Below are 23706 nucleotides of genomic sequence, written 5' to 3'. Positions count from 1 at the left end.
TTCAACTAATCGAAAGGTACCATATTTCTTTAGGCCTCGCTTCTTGGTGGCAACTCGCCTGATCATGTGTATGATTTGATTAATGCTGTTTTTAAGGCGCTGCAAGGAGACGTCACTCTTGGTGTTGGCCTGGAAATGTAGGCCCAGGATCTTGATGCTGGGGTTTGGAGTGAAGGCCTGGCCATCAAGGAGTATTTGAATGTATTCCTTGGTTTCGCGTGAGGGCGGACGACAAGGAGCTGTGATGGTTTACGTGAACACTGGAGGCCACAGGCTTTATAGCACATTGGCGGACTAGAAGTGAGATGCCATGCATTGGTGCGAGCTTCCTTTAATTTTTGTAACTCTTAGCACATGAGCAAGGTGCGCACAGGGCCGCTAGACGGGCGTGAGTGGTCGCGTGACGCTTTCACGTGGCATTCAGCGAGAACGCAGGGGGTAAACCCGTAGATGTAGTTGGTGAGTACACCACCTGTCTTCCCGTCTTCGCGTGGGCTCGTAGCTAAATCGGTAAGACAACGGGCTTTCGCTTTGTTAGTCTATTAGTTCCAGGGTCGATTCCCGGCGGTGCCAGTAAATTCTTTTATTTGTTCGCTGGTGTTTTGTGGTGACACCAACGGTCGCGAAAGAACCCTTGGGGGGTAGAGGTAAAAAGCTTTGCTTTTAAAAGGAACCAAACGTACTTCCATGAAGACATTATACGATAGATACCGGTGCCTGTATCTGTCCTATCTTGTCGTCGTCCACAACTGTTTAACGCCACGTTTTTTTTAAAGCAAAGCTTTCTACCTCTACCCACCAAGGGTTCTTTCGCGACCGTTGGTGTCACCAGAAAACTCCAGCGAACAAAAAAATGCGCGTCAATCCACCCTGTGAATGTGCTTGGAAAGCAAAGCTGTAAGCGGACCCCGGAACAATTACCCATGCGACATAGCTTAAATTCACTTACGTAGCTCTACAAATAGTGAAAGTAGAGACAAGTGAAATGCACTTAACCACACCTTTGATTACTTCAAAGAGATATTCTTTGCTCAGGTTAAGCCAATGCATAATTCATGAACGGTGTGTGGTTGAGTTGTATTGGGGAAGCACATAAGTGGAAACTTGTTTTTTTTATAATATTAAAGGAAGCTCAATCTTTCTGTTAGACGATCTCTCTTCTCTGTCTCCGACGCCACCGACAGAGACGAAGAAATCGGCGAGAGATGGAGGAGGACTCGAAGGAGGAAATACTGTTATTCACACTTCTGAAAGGCCCAGACGGCGGGCGAGGGAGTGGTTCCTTCTTCACTTGAGCCCATATGCATTCCGCGCCGCCTGTACTCTGTCCACCAGCTGAGAGAGCTGGACAGCAGCATCTCCAATTGCGGTTGTTGAGTAGTTGACGGAAAAAGGGGAGGGTGCTCAGGGGTAACGTCGCACACCCCGATTATGTGGAGGAGTGTTTCTACTTCTGAGAAAAATTTACATTCAGCATCCTACCGATTAGGATGCTTTGAGTTAAGACGCGATTGATGGTATGGGCCGTAGGGTAGTTGTTCCGTGGAAAGTTAAGGGTGCGGCGACGGAAGGGTGTGTCTCTGAAGTCGATAATGCTGGGTTATGTCCCTGAACGTGACAGGCCGGTAACTGTCCTCGCGGAGCTCCATAGCATTCGGGGGGGCGGGGGGAGGGGGGTAAACGTGCAGGCCTATTTGTGGGCGCATTCGTTGCCCTCCATGGAAGCGTGAGCAGGCGTCTAGATGAGGTGAATGCAGTCGGTTGGGCAGTGTTTTTTTAGAACACGCAGTGCAGCTCGGGACACCCACGCCGGCTAGTAATTCTGCTGGGCTTGTTTCGAATCGTTGACTACATTTCGGACAAAGGCGATGGCTGCCTCTTCTGCTGCCAAAATGTCTTGGGTCTTGAGTGAGGCACACGCAAGGAGGTTGGTTGTAATGGTAGCCGCCATGATGGCGCACGGCTGCCCTCGATATTGGGAGACGCAAGTGTAGATATCTGCATGATCCCCGCCCAGGGTGGTGCTGATCGCTTGAGTCGGTGCTTGTCGGCGATCCTCGTGGTGTGAGGGGTTCATATTTCTAGGTAAAGGGGGAAGCATCTTAGTTGTCGCCAAGAGTCCGGGAGCACATCACGTGGAGTGACATTCCGTGCTGCCCAGCCAATCTGGTGAAAGATTGGGGGACCCAGTGCAGTTCTGCTCAATAGGAGCTTCTAGCTCTTCCAGCGTGTTGTGGAGCTCCATCCTAAGCATCCTCTCCGTGAACGCACTCTAGCGAGGATCAATGGCCCGCTTAACCGCATTTATAATCATTGTATCAAGCATCTTTACGTTATACTTGCCGAGAAGAAGATAGGGGGTGACGTAAGTGATTCTCTAGAGGACAAAAGCTTGAAAATGTCTTGGGTCTTGAGTGAGGCACACGCAAGGAGGTTGGTTGTAATGGTAGCCGCCATGATGGCGTGCGTTTGTGTGAGCTTCCTTTAATTTTTCTAAGTGTTAGCGCATGCTCAAGGTACGCACACGGCCGCTACACGTGCCGTGGGCGGGAGCGCACAGCGGCGCGAGAGGTCGCGTGATGCTATCAGAGGCTTCAGTGAGGCCTCGCCTCTTGGTGGCAATTCGCCTGATCATGTGTATGATTTGATTGATGCAGTGTTTGAGGCGCCCCAAGGATCGTCATTCTTGGTTTTGTACAGGAGATTTGGGCACAGGATCTTTGTGATGGGGCTTGGAGTGATGGCCTGGCCATGAAGGAGTATTTGACTGTCTCCCTTGATGTCGTTTGGCGTAAGGGCGGACGACAAGAAGGTCTGATTTTCGAGGTTAACACTGGAGGCCACAGGATTTAGCATATTCGCGTACTATAAGTGAGATTGCGTGCGTTTGTGTGAGCTTCCTTTAATTTTTCTAAGTGTTAGCGCATGCTCAAGGTACGCACACGGCCGCTACACGTGCCGTGGGCGGGAGCGCACAGCGGCGCGAGAGGTCGCGTGATGCTATCACATGGAATTCGGCGAGAACGCATGGGGTAAACTCGCAGATGTGCTTGGTCCGTGCACCGTCTGCCTTGCCCGTTCCCACGTGGGCTCATAGCTCAATCGGTAAGACAACGGGCTTACGTTCTGTTACTATATTAGTTCCAGGTTCAATTCCTGGCGGTGCCAGCAGCTTCTTTTATTTGTTCGCAGGAGTTTTCTGGTGACACCAACGGTCGCGAAAGAACCCTTGGGGGGGTAGAGGTAAAAAGCTTTGCTTTAATAAAAGAAAATCCTGCACCGCCAGGAATCGAACCAGGAACTAACAGAGCAACAAAGCAAGAGCCCGTTGTCTTACCGATTAAGCTGCGAGCCCACGCGGAGTCGGGGAAGACAAGTGGTGCACTCACCAAGCACATCTAGGGGTATAACCCCTGCATTCTTGCTAAATGCCACGCGGAAGTGATTAAAGGAAGCTCACACCAACCCATGGCATCTCACTTTTAGAACGCCAATGGGCTTGTGGCTTCCAGTGTTCACGTAAAAATCTTAGCTCCTTGTCGTCCCCCCTCACGCAAATCGATATCTCAATGAACACATTCAAATACCCCTTAATGGCCAGGCCATCACTCAAAGCCCCAGCATCAAGATCCTGGGACTCCATCTTTAGGCCAACACCAAGAGTGACGTATCCTTGCAGCGCCTCAAGCACCCCATCAATAAATCATACACATGATCAGGCGAGTTGCCACCAAGAAGCGAGGCCTCAAGGAATCCCATACCGTTCGATTAGTTCAAGCTTTTGTCCTCTCGAGAATCACTTACGTCAACCCCGTGTCTTCTACTCGGCAAGGAGGACGTAAACATGCCCTAAATAATGATTAGAAAGGTGGTTGAGCAAGCCATTGGTCTTCCGATGAGTGCGTCCACAGAGACCCTGCTTAGCACGGGGCTCTACAACACGGTGGAAGAGCTGATAGAGGGCCATATTTCTATCCTGAAGCTCCGAATGAGCAGAACTGCGGCGGGTCGCCTTATCTTTGAAGAGGTTCGCTGGGCAGCACAGAATGTCACTCCGCTTGATGTACTCCTGGAATGTTTGGCGACAAGAAACAAAGATGCTCCCTTTGCTTAGAAATATGAACCCCTCAGACTACACGGGTCGCCGACAAGCACGGGCTCAAGCGCTCAACACCACCCTCGGTGGGGATTATGCAGTTAGCTACACAGACACCTCCCAACATCGAGGGCAGCAGTACGCCATCATCGTGGCTACTTTCAGAACCAACCTCCTTGCTTGTGCCTCACTGAAGACCGAAGACATGACGGCCGCAGAAGAGGCAGCCATCGCCTTGGCTCTCACTCAACCATGGGTTCGTAAGGTAGTCACCACTTCCCAACAAGCCTACAGGAATTACCTGTCGAGTTTGGTGTCCCGATCCGTACTGCGTTTGCTAAAAAAACCACTCCCCAAATAGTTCCATCCTGCTCATCTGGATGCCCGCTCATGCTTCCATGGAAGGCAATGAATACGTCCACCAAGCCGTACTTTTAGCCGCCCCCTGCTATGAAGCTGCATGATGACGGTCACCCGCTTGTCTCAATCAGGGACGTAACCCAGCATTATCGCCTTCTGAGACCGACCCCACCTTCGCCTTATCCTGACCTTTCCGTAGAACAACAACCTAACCTACGGCTCATACAATCCGGCTCATTCCCACACCCGACGCGTCTTCACTTAATGCACCCGAATCGCTACGACGCTGAATGTAAACTTTGCTCAGAAGTAGGAACACTCTGCCACATAATCGGGGTGTGCGACTTTAGCCCTGAGCACCCTCCTCTCTTTCCGTCAACTACCGAACCAGAGCCGAACATGGGAGATGCTGCTGTCCGGCCCCTCTCTGCCTACCCAGCTTCAGCTGGTAGAGAGAGCACACGTGGCGCGGACTGAATATGGGCTACAGTGAAGGAGGAACCACTCCCCTGGACCACACTCTGGGCCATTCAGGAATCTGAATAGAAGTATTTCCTCCTTCTGCCTCTCCTACTCCTCCTCCTGATCCTGCTCCGTCTCTGCCGCTGATCTCGTCGCCTCCGTTCGCGACGGCAGAGACGGAGAAGTGAGATCGTCTAATACCGGGTTTGAGCTTTAATTTCGTGAAAGCCGTTTCCACTCATGTGTTATACCAATACAACTCAACCAACCAATGTTCATGCTTCATGCATTAATTTAACCTTACCAAGAATATCTGCTTGAAGGAGTAGAGGGTAAGGGTATGCAAATTGAATTTCACTTCTCTCTGGTTTCAATATTTGTAGAGTGAAGTGAGTGAATTATGTGACGTCGCATTAGTAAGCATTTTGGGTGCCGTTCACAGCTTTGCTTTCCAAACACATTCACAGAGTGGATTGGCGTTAATTTTTTTTCTTGAAGCATCAACCAACTCGCTCAGCAACAGGTTTTGTTAACGCTTTACTGCCTACGGGAAGATCAGTGATTTTGAGTAGTCTAGCAAATAATATTTCCCGGGAGCAAAAAACTTGCAACATATAAATGTATGGTATCGAATTGTCGAAGAGTAAGTTTCCTTTCCAGTTGTGACTGTTTCAGACAGAAATGTGTTTAAAAAAATGTGTGCAAAACATTTTTGGGACAAATACAGAAAAAAGTAAGCGAAAACGTCGGTGTCTCAACAGAAAGAAAAATACACAAAAAATGGTATATATGTATATGTAAAATTGTATATATATACACATTTTGTATATGTACAGCGAGTGCGCAACTTCTACAACTATCAAATGCCTAACTAAAATTTTTTACTTACAAAAACATGTTTGGTGCTACTGTGGAAAGCAGTTCCTCGAAATAGTTGGCCACACATCCACCGCAGTAAACATTGGTTTTCGGCCCCACTCTTTTTTGTTCGCAGCACAACTCACAGTTTCGATAATATTTCATTTTCTGGGGTTTGCGCTGAATAGGGTATCAGTTTCTGGGGCGGTTTGGCGCACTGTGCTTTCAGTGCCAAAATCCGATGACGAGAAGTTGTCCTTGCCGTCAGTGCTGGTAATGTCATAACTTCATCAAAAAAGTTGCGTGAAGAATCATCCAAATCACTAAACATTCGGCGTTTCTGCGGCGCCGTAGCGCCATGTCAGCACCGCCCCGGTATCATCCGAGCGCGCGTCACGACACCGGCGGGGCTTTAAAAGAATTGCGCCGTGAACAAAAGAAAAAAAAAGAAAAGAAAAACAACAGAGGATGAAAGTGTCTTTACTACTCAGTAGGCGGCGCCAGCTCGCAAAGCACACTCAGAAAGCGCCAAATTCGAACGGAAGACGTCAAAATTTGATCTTGAATGCTTCGATAGTATACCGCCGATTTTAATAGCCGTGGGCAGGAAGGTGTTAAACTGTAGCTGACGGTTGGCGCACCGGTTCCCCACGAAGGCGACGGTATCATAGGCACGCTCAAAAACATGTCCAAGCTCTTCAAACAACTTATTGTTTGATATAATGCTAGAATTATTAAAATAAGAATATCTAAAGAGTTTACGTCATAGCCAAATAAAAAATGGGGAATCGGATGTGCGCTTTTTTACGGCTGCTGTAATCGGCACTGGCGAATCCGTCAGAGGGGGTGTTAAGCCGAAGCCGTGGCAGCCAATGGCGAATTTCTACCACGGGTTATGGACTCTTGAATGCAGCACTCTTGAAAATTGCTACAGGTGGGCGTCACCACAACACTCCAGAACGACCAATCATCGTGACCACGTGCAGATTTTCGAATGACAAGGGCCAGCATGCGATTAAGGCAAAACATAGTAACTGCGCAGTGACAACGGCGCAAGGCGTGCATCTGCATGCGCTTTTGTCACAACGTAGATACTGCTTGGCTCTAACCGCATGCTGGGCCTCGTCATTCGCCAAATTTGCACACGTGGTCATGATGATTGGTCGAATTTGACGGCGAGGCCGTAAATGCGGCAATCTCGCAACACTGATAAACGCCAAAATGCCGCCGTTGCTGACTTGCGGGGCTCAGTACCGTTACCCTAATTCCCGTTATCTGCTGACACTACGCTCGACTTCTCTGGTGGCAAATGCTGGGTCCTGCGTAACCAGACGCATGCGTTCGACGTCTTGGGAAGAACTGCTCAATTTAGTGACAGTAGAACGGCTAGGTCAGCTGGTATACCCCCCAGGTAACCGATAATTGCGCCACTAGGGCCAATTTGTGCCCTGGTGCTTGGTAGGCCAAACTGCTACACAAAAAAAAAATCGCGCCAATCCACCCCGTGAATGTGGTTGGAAAGCAAAGCTGTAAACGGCACCCATAACGGTTACTCATGCGACGTCACTTAAAATCACTCACATCGCTCTACAAATAGTAAAACCAGAGAGAAGTGAAATGCTCTTAACCACACCATTTATTACTTCAAAGAGATATTCTTGGTAAGGTTAAATTAATGCGTCATGCATGAACGGTGTTTGGTTGAGTTGTATTGGTGTAGCAAGAGTGGAAACTTTTTTTTATAAAATCAAAGTAAGCTCCAACCCGGTGTTAGACGATCTGACTTCTCCATCTCTGCGGCGCCGCGGACGGAGGCGACGAGACTTGCGGCTGAGAAGGAGGAGGAAGAAATACTTCTGTTCAGATTTCTGAAGGGGCCAGAGTGCAGCCTTGGGGAGTGATTCCTTCTTCTGTGGGGCCCATATGCAGTCCGCGCGGCCTGTGTTCTGTCCACCCGCTGAAGCTGGGTAGGTAGAGAGGGCCTGGATAACAGCATCTCCCATTGCTCTTGTTGGCTAGTTGACGGAAAGAGAGGAGGGTGCTCAGGGCTAAAGTCGCACGCCCCGATTACGGGGCGGAGTGTTCCTACTTCTGAGAAAAATTTACATTACGTGAAGACGCGTAGCCTGTGGAAAGGAGCCCGGATTGTATGAGCCGTAGGGTAGTTAGTTGTTCTCTGGAAAGGTCAGGGTAAGGCGAAGGTACGCTCTGTCTCAGAAGGCGATAATGCTGGATTATCTCCCTGGACGTGACACGCGGGTGACTGCCCTCCATTGAAGCGTGTGGGGGGTCCAGATGAGCTGAATAGAACCATTTGGGTAGGGGTTTTTGAACACGCTCTGTACAGGTCAGGACACCCAACGCGACTGGTATTTCCAGCCGGCTTGCTGGGAATCGGGGACTACCCTCCAAACCCCTGGTTGAGTAAGAGCCAAGGTGATGGCTGCCTCTTCTGCTGCCGTCATTTGTTGGGTCATAAGCGAGGTACACGCAAAGAGGTTGGTTCTGGAGGTAGCCACGATGATGGCGTGTTGCTGCCCTCGATGTTAGAAGTCTGTGTAGATAACTGCATGAGCCCCACCGAGGGGGGTGTTTAGCGCTTGAGCCCGTGATTTTCGTTGACCCTCGTCATGTGAGGGGTTCATATTTCTAAGCAAAGGGAGCATCTTTAGTTTTAGTCGTCAAGAGTCTGGGAGTACGTCAAGCTGAGTGACATTATGGGCTGCCCAGCCAATCTGGTGAAGCATGCGGTTACCCACCGCAGTTCTGAGTCGGACCTTGTGGTTAGAAAGATGGCCTTCTATCAGCTCTTCCACCGTGTTGTGGAGCCCGTGCTAAGCAGCCTCAGTGTGGACGCACTCATGAGAAGACCAATGGCCTTCTAAACCGCCTTTCTAATCATTATATAAAGCATCTCTGTGTCTTCCTCGTCGAGAAGAAGATAGGGGTTTGTCGTAAGTAACTCTCGAGAGGACAAAAGCTTCAATTAATCGAAAGGTACCGGATTCTTTCTGGCCTCGCTTCTTGGTGGCAACTAGCCTGATCATGTGTATGATTAGATTAATGCTGTTTTTGAGGCGCTGCAAGGAGACGTCACTCTTCGTGTTGGCCTGGAAATGTAGGCCCAGGATCTTGATGCTGGGGTTTGGAGTGATGGTCTGGTCATCAAGTAGTATTTGAATGTATTCCTTGATTTGGCGTGAGGGCGGACGACAAGGAGCTGTGATTTTTTACGTGAACACTGAAGGCCACAGGCTTTAGCACATTGACGTACTAAAAGTGAGATTCCATGGATTGGTGTGAGCTTCCTTTAATTTTTTTAACTCTTAGCACATGAGCAAGGTGCGCACAGGGCCGCTAGACGGGCGTGAGTGGTCGTGTGACGCTTTTACGTGGCATTCAGCGAGAAGGCAGGGGGTAAACCCGTAGATGTGCTTGGTGAGTCCATCATTTGTATTCCCGTGTTCGCGTGGGCTCGAAGCTAAATCGGTAAGACAACGGGCTCCCGCTTTGTTAGTTTATTAGTTCCAGGTTCGATTCCCGGCGGTGCCAGTAAATTCTTTTATTTGTTGGCTAGAGTTTTCTGGTGACACCAACGGTCGCGAAAGAACCCTTGGGGGGTAGAGGTAGAAAGCTTTGCTTTAAAAGCGGAGTGTCAGGCGACATAGCCACGGCGGGGTTGCCGTGTCCACTCACGGCAACCCCGGTTTCTGCGTGTACTGTGGCGTGATATCAAGTTACTGCGATCGCCTACAGCATCAGCAACCATGCTGAGATGAAAACATATCTCCGCTGCATTTTTTATTCGAAGTGACAAAACATTAAATTCTCAATAATAAAAGTGGGGGGAGGGTTCATTACGCGAGTGGGTTCATTATGCGAGTAAATACGGTAATTTGTTAATGTTAATGTGCAACAAAACCACAATGATGCAAGATTTATTTTTGCTAGTATAAATTCCTTGTGCAATTCATTTTATAAAAACATTCATATTTCCAAACCTGGTCTTTGATAGGATTATAGCTGTTGCAGTACCAAAGCCAAAGGTACTGCTGTAGCTTATGTACTAGTTGCACGCCCTCATCCTAGATCAGAAGATATGAAGTACTACAGTATTTAATGGGCAGGCTATACAAAAGGTGGCCATGAAGAAACAACATGAATGGTTGCATCACTTGGCATTTTTTAGATCGAGTGGACAGACGTATTTAGAGTAAGCTGACCAGTTCAGTGTTCCACATATTTCAGTACATGGATGATTTTTTGGTGGTATGTAACCAAGAAGCCTCCCCCTCGGTGGTCACTGGTTTCGTAGACCTCTTTGAGAAGGTCGGGCTAGGCCTGAAATTCACCTTTGAGACCCCTTGTGAAAATAGGCTTCAGTACCTGGATTTGAATTTGAAACTTGAGAATGAACATTCTGTTATCAGCCTAGGTCCATGAAGGCACTTCTGAGTTATGCGTCGGGGCATTCCAAGTTGGTAAAACGAGGAGTTGCAAAGTTTGTGTTCGGTGCTGCTTTGGATAGGTCATGTGTGCATTGCTCAGAACAGGCTTTTGATGGTCAAGTGTGTCGCCTCAGAGATGCCGGTTTCCCAAGCAATGTTTTGAGGTCAGTATATGAAAAAATGATTTGAGAACTAAAAAGAAGGAAGGATGATGTTGGTACGTTTGCAGTTTAGAACGGTAGGAGTAAGAGGCCAGCAGTAATTCCCTATCTGCACAAAATGTCACATGCGTTGAAAACAGTTGGTTCCAGGTTCCAGGTACAGCATGAAACAAAGTTGGCAGGATGGCAGGAATAAACGCAGTGTGAAAGTTGAAATGAGGTATGTCAAGTGCAATGTTGGCTGTGTTTATGTGCTTCCACTGGCTTGCGGTAAGGAGTACGTAGGACAAACGGGCAGATGCGTCAACGTGCGCCTCAGAGAGCAGAAGTTTCCCTCAAAGGGGCTATATTGTCACACCTCGCGGAACATTGCAGCAAATGCCGGTACCGTGGTGGTTGCAGGCCGCTTTTCAAGCATGCGCGCTAGATGATGAGGCAAATAGCTGAGGCGTTCCAGATACCTCACGGCAAAGAGATTGCGTATCTTGGTGGTAATTGAGTTGCACACCCCTGGGGCAGCTGTTGAAGTCGTCGTTTTGTTTTTGGTTTGTGGGTTTTGGGTTGTTCCCATCGGATTATTGGAGATGGTGAGTGGGAGGGCATAGGCGTCAACTACGTGAGGGCGTGCCCCCTCTCCCCCCCCCCCCCCCGGGAAGGTGACCGGGTTTAAGCCTCCGCAATGCTTCCCGTCAGCGCCATGCTTCCTGTTGCGAGTGGCACGTCGCGTGTGAAGAAAAGCGCGTATCCTTGGAGCGTATCGATATACAAAACGTGCACGCATCAATGCTTTTCCGCCGCGTCAGCGCTTTCATGGAACGACGCGTCAGGATGATTGCAAAAGAGTGGACCTCCCAAAGCGTTAGCCCCCTCAGCATGAGCATCGGCAGAATTTTGGCCTCGGGGGAAGAGGGTGCGGACCTATTTTATTCTCTGGGGAGAGGGTGCAGGAGAGGCAATCGTGCTGGAGTGGCTTGAGGGAGGGCTCATCGCCCTGCCTACAGCCATGCCCTCGGGTTAGCTAAGTGGGGGACAACAAACGCGTGCGTTGCCCTTTTGTATACAGTATACCATGCCTTGCCGGACACTCGAGTGTGTCGCGACATGTTGCCGATGTTGCCACTCGCTCTCCGCCGGAAAAGCACCCTCCCCCCCCACACCGAATCCGTTCAAATCTCCCGAGCTTCTAGTGCACCCTACCCAAGCTCCGGAGGCAAGCCCTGGGCAGCTCATGCCTGTCCGACCAGCTTCGGCTGGTGGAGCGAGGTGTATCAGCTAGCTGAGCCCTGGACTAAGGATTCCACCTCCTGGAGACAACAATATATGTTTACCCTCCTACGAAGTAAAACTGCACGCGACTTCAACGCAGCAAAAAAGATTGACTCGTCATGGTATGGCGGGGGAAGAAAGGAGTGGTCTGCAGTAATGAGCGGCGGGAAAAGCAAGATTAGACAGAAGAGCAGATGCGTTTGGAGATGGGGCTGCAGTTGGGTTCACAAATGAACCTTGCATCCACCAAAGGATCAAGAGCAGGCATCTGCAAACCATGAGAGGGCATCCTGAAAAGAAAAGTTGAAGGCCTTGCCTTGATCATCTCTTGGTCCTCTTCTGGGTGACTTCAGGCCAGTTAGTGATGTTCTGGGCCAGGTGGGTATAGTGCAGGGTGCTCAGGGTCTTGTCCAGGCCAGACATGCCAGCCGAGACGGTTGCAATGATGCGGCCACCAAGAAAATCGTGCAGCAGCCCGGTCAGCTTGCTCTCCCTGAAAGCAGAACAAGGGAGAAGCATTTCAGCTATCCCCTAAAACAAGAGGGACGAAATGCACCTAGTTTGTACACCCCCAAATATAATTTGGGCACTCTCCTGCACCAAATTGTTGAGGCACTGGATTACGTGAAATTGCAGCACAAATACCAAGCCTCTCAAAGGCCAGGTTTATGCACACCCCAAAATGTTGGGTCAGCACATGTTTGGTAGCGAAACAGTTGGCGATGCAACCAGCACTTTTGCACATCTAGACTGGTGACCACCTTGCTGCCTATGGTAGTACGGCAGCTAGTGTGAAAATCTTTACAAGCTGAAGTTACGCAGCGGGATATAAGGCGAGAAATAGACCGATTTTTAGGACTAAGAAAACTGTGCTAAACACTTCTACAATGCACAGACTGATATTGCAGCAACATAAAATGCAGATGTCTTAGCGCCCTTTCCAAGAACGGCAGTTCTAAAAAATGCTTTCATTCATATTGGTTGCAAAAAAAATTATCAAAATCAAAATTTCTGTCCAGCTGTCGTCGAAAATGATCAAAAAGAAGTTGTGTATAACAAAGCACTCATAGAAAATATTTAAAATATGCATTTTCTTGGGAAACATTTCAAAACATGTCCTAGAAAAAAATGTCGTCTTGCATGGAACACTCTGCGGGATAAACATGTTAGCATGCGTGGTGCCGGTGCCGTTCAGTGAAGCCCAACCTCCATTTAAAAATGCAACAATTTTTGGTGGTTCTCTCGAAGAAATTTGGTGGTTTGAGATTATCAGAGGCACCAATTGGTCCCCATGTGACGTAAAAACACCTTGTAAATTCCTGAATTTGCATTTACGGCCAGCACAACACTCGGGACAAGCACGGAATGGGGACAAATCTGTACGGAGTTCAAAACGAAACTCAGTGGCTGATGCTTGTTGATGTTCACTGTCAGTCACGCGTCAGGACATAAACTTGCAGTTAAATACCATTTGCCGACGCGCTATTGCAGCCCTGCATGCAGGAATGAGGTTCGATGCGCCATAATCACGCTAAAAAAGCTTTCACTTAGCAGCTGTCGTACGACAAAAAGAGTTCAGACCTTGAAGTCTCTTGCATTGCAGCGCCACCCAACATTTTTGAAAAACAATACCAAACCTGTTGGAGACTGTCAGAATAGACATTTCTAAGAAGCAACACTTCAGGTCCGAGGGATGCCCTCATATAGAAACGAAACTGGCTGACCAACAGCAGGGGGTGTGGAAGGCTGGTTTGATTGATTGATTGATTGATTGATTGATTGATTGATTGATTGTAGGGTTTAACGTGCCGACGCAATGCAGGCGATGAAGCGAGCCGTAGTGCAGGGCTCTTGATGAATTTTGACTACCTGAGGATCTTCAACGTGCGCCAAAGTCTCTTACACATGGGCATTTTTGCTTTTGGCCGCCATCAGAAAACCAGCCACCACGGCCGGTAATTGAACCCACATTTTCGTGCATGGCTGGTTTGAAGCGCTCTCCTTGTCTGAAATGATATCCGACGACGGGGTGTTACCTGCTGACTTGCATCTGAACTTCTTATCGCAGAAATCGAATCAGGACGGGGTGAAATTACGAGAGCGATGCTTTTTTAGAGGATCAGTAGCCGGCAATGAAGGCGCCATTGCGAATCAGCTCGCAGTTGGATAACTGCGTAATAGTGCAAAAATATGAATATTGCGACGCAGAAATGAAATTGAAACCATTCTAAACTGATTGCGAATGGCCCTGTGGTAAGTAGAGCTACAACATGACATAGAACAATGTCCAAAAAGGCAATAAAACTGCTAAAAGCATAAAATAACCTTCCAAACAGCACTGCTTGATAATTTCAGCCAATTTTAGCGGTTATTACTGCAAGAGTGCAAACCTGATGATTGAAAGTCATCTGATTCACCATTGGTGTCCTGATAACAAAAACCAAACACTGATGCAGAGTAATTACGAGCACCAGGCCTTACTTGGTAGCAGTGGCGTGCGACGAGTCGACGACCCTGCCCTATTCCACACTCAGGTGATGCAAATGCGCGTGGAAAATCGCATTTCTGTTGGAAAAATGATAAAAAACTGATTTTGAGAAGGGCATTTTTTAAGCTAACCCCACAGAGCTTCATTTTAGAAACACCTGGAACACCATGAAAAGGGGCTCCTAAGTTATTGTTCAAATTGAACGATTTTGAATAGGCATGGCAACGAAAGAGGTAAACAAATTTGCCAAATGTGCAAAATGTTCCAGATTTGACGGATGCAGCACTTCCTGTGCAGGTTTGCTGGAAAGGTCATTGTCTGGAGGTGCAGCTTGGTTCCAATGGTAACAGACTGTGTTACAGCCCATCTATGAGCCCCTCCAAGAGCAATTCGATTATAGTAAACAAGGGAATTGGCAACTTTGGTCGGTTCAGGTAGCGTGCACGGAGCACAGTGGGTCAGCTCTGTGCCATTCGGGAAAAGGAATGTTTCTTTCCAGATACCCGTCATATTTGTGGGTCCCTACGCCACACTGGTTTGCACAGACAAGATTTGCCCCCCCCCCCATTTCACCAACTGCAATGTGCCTGACACCCACTTTTGAACCCATGGCATTTCAGTAACTGCAGCTGCCACAAGGGGCACATTTGTATTAGTGGCACCAATCCACGGACACGGGTCATTGTTTTCGCATTTTGGTGCCCCTTGGAGCTGCGAAGGGGACACAAGGCCAATTGCTCGACTATACGAATGTGTGCACACACATGCTGACAGAACACGCGTAAACCAGAAGTTAGGTCCGCGCATGCAGCTTTAACTATTTCGTTACCACGCCTATTCAAATCGATCACCGGTGATCGATGATGTATATTGCCTATTTCGACATGTTGTACTAGTTTCTCGTACACCTAATGCGGCTAGTGGTTAGTCTAGGCACTGCCCTTTTACAATTAGTTTAAATTTTCCCGCTCCAGCGACATTCAGATTTTTGACAGCGTTTTTTGCGAGTGGAGGTGCGTGTGTTTTTGAGGAAGGGGGCGTGGCCGCTGCACTTGACAAAAACGCATGCCGCTCGTGGTTAGGCTACATTACGACGATATTCTTCTGTCAAAAGGCTCCTGGCAAGTCAAGTACCAAATAATGTTGTCAGCTTTGTAATCCGACAGCGTTGAGAGGTGATAATTACTTGAAAATGACACCAGGTATTCACTACTGATCTTTGGTTCGAAGAAAGGATTGCTTTATTCTGCCAAATCTTATTTCTGATTTCCCTCGCATGTCTAGCAAGTGTGCCTGGCATTTTCAGCCAGTTTCTAACAGTTTCGGTTTCGTTTTGCGTTGTGAAATTCATATTTGGCGCTACTACGCAGTTACCCAACTAACAGCTCATTTGCCATGGCGCCTCCGTTGCCCACTAGTGTGCCTCGAAACAGGCGTGCCGCTCGTGCTTCCACTTAACCCAAGCCTTACTTCTGGGATTATAGCTTCAGGTGAAAGTCTAAAGATAACACCGAGCCGGCGGATATCAGTTCAGACGAGGACAACGCTACCAATCGGCCTTGAACACCCCCAGCTGCTCATCGGCCAGTTTTGGTTTTGTCCAAAGGTATTTCCGGAAATCTAGTTCGCTTCTTAGTAGAGCTGTCTATTCTGAGAAAGTCTCCAGCAGCCTTGTAATTGTTTCTTTTCGAAATTGTTAGGTAGCGCTGCAATGTAGTAGGCTTGCAATGCTGAACTCGCTTTATAGCACGACGGCGGCTTGGTGAAAGATTACTGGGCACGATTCTAGCGCATCGTACCTTGTTCCTGCAAGCAGGGCTACCACAGCGAGTCAGAACATGATAATAAACCGCAAAAAAAAAAAAAAAAAGCCCTGACTGATCCACCACACGCATCCACCACAGAGTTTGGTTTTCAACTCCAAGCGGATTTTTTGCATAGCTTGCTTGACTTCAATATTGTGTCGGTCATAATCATTGACGAGGTGTTTATAAATCACGTGAAGGCTAATTGGGGTCTTTAATGATGTCAAACCACTAGATTTCTTCTAGAGAACCATTCAAAATAGCAAAATTTGAAATAGAGGTTGGGCTTCACCGCAAGGCAAGGGCACCACGCGTGCGAACTTTTTCTTTTATATCTGACAAATTGTACCGCGCAACGCTATCTTTTTTCGAGGACGGGTTTTTTAAATGTTTACCCACAAAATGTATATTTTAAATTTTTTCTACTAGTGGTGGTTTATTATACACAACTTCCTATTTTTTATTTTCTTCGACGCCTGGACAAAAATTTTGAATTTGATAATTTTTTTCGCAATCATTCATTATGAAAACATTGGAAAGCGCGTGGATTAATCTGCATTTTATGTCACTGCAATGTGTGCCTGACCACTATGCATAGCACAGAAAAAATGTTTAGTTAGACCCCTCAAAATTGGTCAATTTCTCGCGGTGCTGGTTGTCACTGTACAGAATGAAATACCTGCACGGCACACGAGGGGCCTTGCCCACCAAAGCTGTGATGACACGGCCAAGGGTCAGCAGGGACTGGCTGATGTTGCCTGCATGAGGAGAAGGGGGTGACCAAGGAGGAGCAGCTTCTATTGAACAAGCTCTGAAACCAAATGCTTCTTTGGAAACATAAGGGACACGGAAAAGAAAGAAAAAGGGCCCATCTCCCCGCGAGGGGGACTCGAGTAAATGCGTCGCATAGGGGGTGGGTGTATTGCGTTAACGTTTAGTGTTTGGGGAGTTGGTGGTAGTGAATGCGTTGTATCAGCAGCTTCTTGACGTAGTTTGAATGAGTCAAGGATATAAGGCGCGTTCGTAGCCTTTCATTCTGTGTCGGTTTTGTGGCGCAGTGGGAAGAGCACCATGTACCTCGCGTTCCGCCCACAGGTAGTGAATGCGTTGTATCAGCAGCTTCTTGACGTAGTTTGAATGCGTCAAGGATATAAGGCGCGTTCGTAGCCTTCCATTCTGTGTGGGCTTTGTGGCGCAGTGGGTAGAGCACCATGTACCTTGCGTTCCGCCCGCAGGGTCGTGGGATCGAAACCAGGCGCCGGTAAGTATTATTTTTTTTTATATAGTGTATGGGGAGGGGTGCGGACCTGTTGTTGAGAGCGAGGAGGGTAGCGTGATGCGGGAGAGGAGGAGTGGGGGAGAGGGCGCACCTGGAACGGCTGTTGCAGACGCCGAGGCACGTCAACGCCGGGTGACATCGTGAGTTAAAGAAATGCTCTGCATTTAAAAATGCCAGACTAATCAGGCAGTTGGAACAAAGCTGTCCATGCTACCCGGCTCCGTTCACCATTAACACATGACAACATGGTCAACCTTTAGTCTCAACACAAGTGACAGGCTCATACTCGCACATCTTAAAAGGCTGCTGCACCATTCGAGGCAATCACTGCATTTATTTTTCAGCACTTGGAGCCACCACTGGGCAAAGTGCATGCCACCTACTGTGGCTGCAGGAAGACGCACATTTAGAAATCAGCAACGTAGTGCATTGCACGCCTCAAAGGAATCTCAAAATATAAAAGCGCGCAACTTGCCAGCCTCCCGGACCCCCTGTCCATGGCCCCCAAACGACCGACGCTTTCGCTGCCTGCCAGCAGGTAAACTCACAAAGAAGAGAAATGGAGATGCTAAACTGCGCAGTTGTAAAATCCGAGTGCAGGGGAGACGCAGCTCATTGCCTGTTGCGTGTGGAAATTTTGGCCGTTAGGAACTCCACAAAACAGTATTCAAGTAAAGGACAAGCAGATGGTCTTCTAGCAATACTGTCATGGGCAGATCTACAATTTTCACCTTTTCTTTTAATAGAAGACAACAGCTGATCCCAACGCCGCACAATGTAGAAAGTAGTTACACAGTATTTGCGAAGACAAACTCAGTTGGGGCTCACCAGATTGAGCTTGCCTGTCTTCACAAGCTCCTTGCCACCGGTGATGGTCTCTCGGATACGAACCGTGACAGAGAAGGCCGTGTGGCTCCGCAGTGACGCAGCATTGAGCAGTGTGGCTGCTGCCAGACGCTTGGCGGCACCTTTCTCGAGGACACTTCCTCACGAGTGCGCCCGGTGATCCCTTTTGGACCCTGGATGATCACTGAGCCCCGACAACACACACGCAGCCTCTTAGTTAACATTACGTAACTAGGACTAGGACAAGAGTGCAGCGGTGGCGTAGAGGCAGAGCATCCGCCTCGCATGCAGAAGGGCCGTGGCTCGAATCCCGGTGCCGGACAATTCCCACCGGATTAAAAAAAATCCGCGTGTTGATGGAACTGCAGAATGAGGCCTGGGGTGTGCCCTGACCCCGGCGACCGTCGCCGGTAACGCACTCCCTCACCAGAGCAGGATTGTCCATCCTGGTGTAGTAATGGCTACAACCTCCCATGAATACGCCAATTAACCCCCGGCCCTCAGTCTCCAGTGGCTGCGAAGAAACTGACCACGGCGGTGGTCAGACCTGTGACGCAGCAGAGGGTGCTAAGAATCCCTGGAGCCGGACAAGCCGCCATTGGAATCTGAGCCTGGCAGCGTTTAACACGAGAACTTGAAGTTGTTGTTTGAAGAATTAGAGGGCATTAAATGGGATGCAATAGGACTTAGTGAGGCTAGAAGGACAGGTGAAGCCCCTACGGTGCTGAAAAATGGGTACGTCCTATGTTACCGTGGTCTAGTGGACAGAATAGAACTGGGGGCGAGATTTCTAGTCAATAAACGCATAACTGCAACATAGACGAACACTACAGCCTTAACGAAAGGGCAGCCAGTCTTGTAATTAGGCCTAATAAGAGGTACACACTCAAGGAGGTACAGGGCTAAGCACCTAAATCCAGTCGCGATGACCAGCTAGTTGAACGCCTCTATGAAGATGTGCAATCGGCAATGGCTCAAATAAAAACACAGTATAATGTAGTTATCGGAGACTTCAATGCTAAAGTAGGCAAGAATCGGACTGGAGACATGGCAGTTGGGAACTATGATCTGGGCTGTAGAAATAGCAGGGGGGACCTAATAGTTGAGCTCGCAGAATGGAATAATCTACGTATCATGAACACCATCTTCTGCAAACGGGAGAGCCGGAAGTGGACGTGGAGGAGCCCGAATGGGAAGAATAACAATGAAATAGAGCTCATAATTTGCGATAACCCTGGTGTCGTGGAGGATGTGGAAGTGCTCGGAAGAGTAAGGTGTAGTGACCACCGTATAGTACGATCTCGAATCAGGCTAGATTTGAGGAGGGACCGTAACAAGCTAGTACGTAAGAAGTCGATCAATGAGCTAACAGCAACACGTAAAGTTGAAGAATTCAGGATCACGCTGTAAAACGGATATTCAGCTCTTACCGAGGAAGCAGAGTTTACGACACAGGAAGCCAGCAACTATCTTACGCGCATTATCATGGAGTGTGCAGTAGATGTCGGGGGCACGATGGCTAGACAGGATACTGGCAAACCTTCCCAGGAGAAAAAAGATCTAATTAGGAAACACCAAAGCATGACAATCTCCACGGCAGCTGATAGAATAGAACTAGCGGAGCCTTTGAAGTTAATCAATAACAGTAAGACAGCTGCCATACGAAGTATAATAGGGAGAGGATCTAATATACTGTAAAGAGCGGACGCAGCCTGAAAGCAGTGAAGAGGCGTTGAGGTATGGGGAAAAATCATATGCATGCACTTAAGACAAGCAAGGCAATGTCATTACAAATAGAGATAAAATAGTCACATTGGCCGAGGAGTTCTGTAGGGATCTGCACAGTAGCCGGGACATCCAGGATAATTCCGAACGAGAAAGAGTTCAGAGGAGATAGACATCCCACCAGTAACGACTGAAGAAGTAAGGAAGGCCTTGACATAAATGAAAGGGGGCAAAGCACCTGGTGAAGATCAGATAACAGCAGACCTTTTGAAGGATGGCGGGCAAATTGTACAAGTAAAACTGGCAAACCTGTACACGCAATGCCTAATGACCACGAGTGTACCATAATCCTGGAAGAACGCTATCATCATTCTAATCTATAAGAAAGGCGACATGAAGGACTGGAAAAACTACAGGACGATCAGCTTACTGTCAGTCGTCTACAAGGTACTTACCAAGGTAATCGTTAACAGAATTTCTGCCACCTCAGATTTCAGTCAACCTAGAGAACAAGCAGGGTTTCGTAACGGTTATGCAACAATGGACCATAGTCACACCATCAATCAGGTGATAGAGTAGTGCGCAGAGTGTACTGCACCCCTATACTATATAGCCTTCATAGATTATGAGAAAGCATTTGACTCTGTCTATACCTCAGCAGTCATTCAGGCATTACGGAAACACAGTGTAGACGAGCATTATGTAAAAATACTAGAGGATATTTACATTGGATCCACAGCAACCGTTATCCTCCGTATGGAAAGCAGCAAACTACCTATAAGGAAGGGCGTCAGACAAGAAGACACAATCTCTCCAATGTTATTCACAGCATGTTTACAAGAAGTACTCAGAACATCGAATTGGGAACAGGTGGGAGTAAGGGTTAATAGAAAATACCTCAGTAACCTCAGGTTTGCTGATGACGTTGCCTTGCTAAGTAACTCGGGGACGAATTGCAAAGCATGCTTACCGCACTGGACAAACAGAGTAGAACCATGGGCCTGAAAATTGATATGCAGAAAACTAAAGTAACGATAGATAACCTCGAGACAGCACAGAGATTTGAGATAGGTGGTGAGGCAGTGGAAGTGGTAAGCGAATATATCTACTTAGGCCAACTTGTGACCCCGGACCCCAATCATGAGGCAGAGGTAATTAGAAGGGTAAGAATGGGGTGGAGTGCATTTGGCAGGCATTTTCAGATAATGAATGGCTGCTTACCATTGTCCCTGAAGAAGAAAGTGTATGACAGCTGCATCTTACGTGTGCTCACCTACGGGGAAGAAACTTGGAGGCTCACTAAGAGGGTTCAACTTAAATTGAGGACGACTCAGCGAGCAATTGAACGGAAGATGATAGGTGTAGCATTAATGGACAAGAAGAGAGCGGAATGGATCAGGGAACAAACGCGTGTTAAGGATATATTAGGAGAAATTAAGAAGAAGAAATGGACGTGGGCAGGGCATGTACTGTGAAGTCGAGATAACCATTGGTCATTACGGGCAACAGAGTGGATCCCTAGAGAAGGCAAACGGGCAGAGGGTGACAGAAAGTTAGAGGGGCAGATGAGATCAAGAAGTTTGCGGGGATAAATTGGCCGCCGTTAGCACAGGATCGGGGCAATTGGAGAATAATGGGAGAGGCCTTTGCCCTGCAGTGGGCTTAGACAGGCTTGTGATGATGATGAAGTAGGACTAACAGCACCGCAATGAGTGTTACTACTAGCAGTAACTCTAGGGCACGAGTTCAATAAGCGCACGAAGCAGAGGTCGTGGAAACGTATACGAAGCAATGCTGCTCACACCAAAATACCTGCAAACAGACTGCTCGATCGCTGGCTAAAAAGTGGCAGTGGGAACACTATCTAACTGTACTTGGTGCACCAACAATGTGTCACAGACAGAACTGCTGCAGGTAGGCGCAACTAGAAAGCCACGTTTCATGCCAGTGGCGCAGGCAAATAATGGGGAAGGGGAGATTGGCAGAGCCGGAGGAAGAAAAAAAGGAGAAGTGGACAGGATAGCAAAAGGAAGTAACTTCGGAAAGATAATGTCTATGTAATGCCACTTATGTAGTGCCCGCTGTCCCTAAAGGAACAAATAGATGAAAATGAAATGAAAACAATGGGATACAGTTGTTGGGCATACCAAAATGTTTCTTTCATCTTTTTTTTCGTGTAGTGGCATTAGCGTAGCATAGGACTTAATAAGCTTGGCCCATCGCTTGCAACAAAAAATTCAATAGTGCCTACTCCAAGCCTGCTTGCAGCCTTGAGCTTCCCTCCCCAGGGGGTGGCAGCTCTGCTCTGAACGCTACCGGTTCGGAAACAGAAACAACAGACCTGCCTTCCCTCTGGCCTCAATTGTGACAAGCTACTGTGCAGTGACCTGTGTGTTTAGATATGCGCAGCGCCAGCGTTAGCACCACGGCTGTGCCTCCCAGCGCAAGAAAATAACAAAGAGAACGGCGCCGCGACACTTGCATTTCTGTTCGAGTCCTCGTAATTCTTGAGCCTCGAGGTGTCGTCGTGCGCGCTGAGCAGGTAAAAGAGCTCCCCGTTGTGCAGCTCCAGGAAGGAGACCCGGATCGTTAACTCCAAGTCCCGCTACTGCAGCTCTTCGAGCAGCTGCTGCAGCGTGCGCGGAATTAGGTTGGCGTTGGACCACTCCCCTTCCATGGTGAACGTCTTGCCCGCAGCCGAAGTCGCTTCGGTCTCCCGGAAAAACTGCGACGCATGCACGGGGGCGTTCCCCTCCTTGTTACCGCAAACGATGTACACACGCGAACACGGTGCACTCGTCGTGACCTCGGCTGTTGTAGGTCCCATGACCTACACGTCAATCTGGAGACATGGAGTCGTAGAAACGACAAGGACAGTGTTAATGAAGGGACAGCAACACGGCAAGGGCCCGTTACGCGCTTACCTGCTTCGCTTCGGGTTCCAACGCCTTGTCAAACGACTTGCACACGGCCCACTCTTGCGCGAATCCGTCGTTTACAAGGATTTTCCTCTTGTCTAGAGTGACCTCGACCGCTCTTGTAATGCCCATCTTTATCTTCTGCGAGTTCAGAGGTCTGCAGAAATTGAGGAACAAATAGGCTGCATGCCGCACTGCGAAGCCCCAACGGAGTGCATAAAGAAATCAGTCGTAAAATGCGACGTTGACTCTGCGTAGGCTCGATAACGCTTCAAGCATTATGACAGGTGTACGAACTCACTGGCATCGCACAAACACTTGGATCTGTTGGTTTACCAACTTTTTCGAAGCCATGGCACTCGGGAAACAGAAAGCAACCCACTCTTGAAAATGCCCGAGGGAATGCAGGTTAGGACCACGCTTGCTTTCTGCCGGAGTGGCATGTGCTTTGAATCTTTAACATCTTTAAAGCCGTTTCGAATTCTGCGCTTCTGCGTTTCAGTGCGGCCATCGTGTTTTGGGCTTTTGTTGCGTTGCTGACGTTGTCCGTCAGCGGCGCTGGCGGTCTCCTGTGCACGTGACAAAAAACATCCAGCCAGCATGAAGGAAAGAAAAGGTTTCCAGCCAGTCATGACACATCATGAAATGTTTGTTTTTCCTACAGTGAACTAGAATATTTGGGTAGTGGAAAAAGTGGGCGGCCCCGAGTGAGGCACCCACGTGATGGCGCTCGCGTGCTCTGCCCATAGACAACGGCTACGGCCAGGTCTAAGAGCACACGTACGAGCGGTTGAACCAAATGACGATAGATGAAGAGGGAGAAAACAGCCTGGGCAGCATACCTCGGCAAAGTTGGCGCGGCTCACTCAAACTCACTCACAATTTTTTTTTTCGAATCACCACTCACTCAAACTCAGACTCAATGCTGAGCAGCACATCTGCGCTCACTCAAACTCAGACTGAATGCTGAGCAGCACATCTGCGCTCACTCAAA

General features: G+C 48.4%; 1 pseudogene; it reads right to left on the bottom strand.

Moving 5' to 3' along the window:
- Positions 1-11972: 11972 nt before the first annotated feature.
- LOC144144830 (uncharacterized) overlaps positions 11973-23706 on the bottom strand; it is a 26610-nt pseudogene continuing 14876 nt past the window's right edge.

The sequence above is a fragment of the Haemaphysalis longicornis genome, unplaced genomic scaffold (assembly GCF_048455015.1).
Source record: "Haemaphysalis longicornis isolate Haplotype H1 unplaced genomic scaffold, Haemaphysalis longicornis Haplotype H1 scaffold_1, whole genome shotgun sequence".
Classification (NCBI taxonomy): Eukaryota; Metazoa; Arthropoda; class Arachnida; order Ixodida; family Ixodidae; genus Haemaphysalis; species Haemaphysalis longicornis.
Note: the sequence above shows the minus strand (reverse complement) of the source record. Positions and strands in the feature narration are given on the sequence as shown.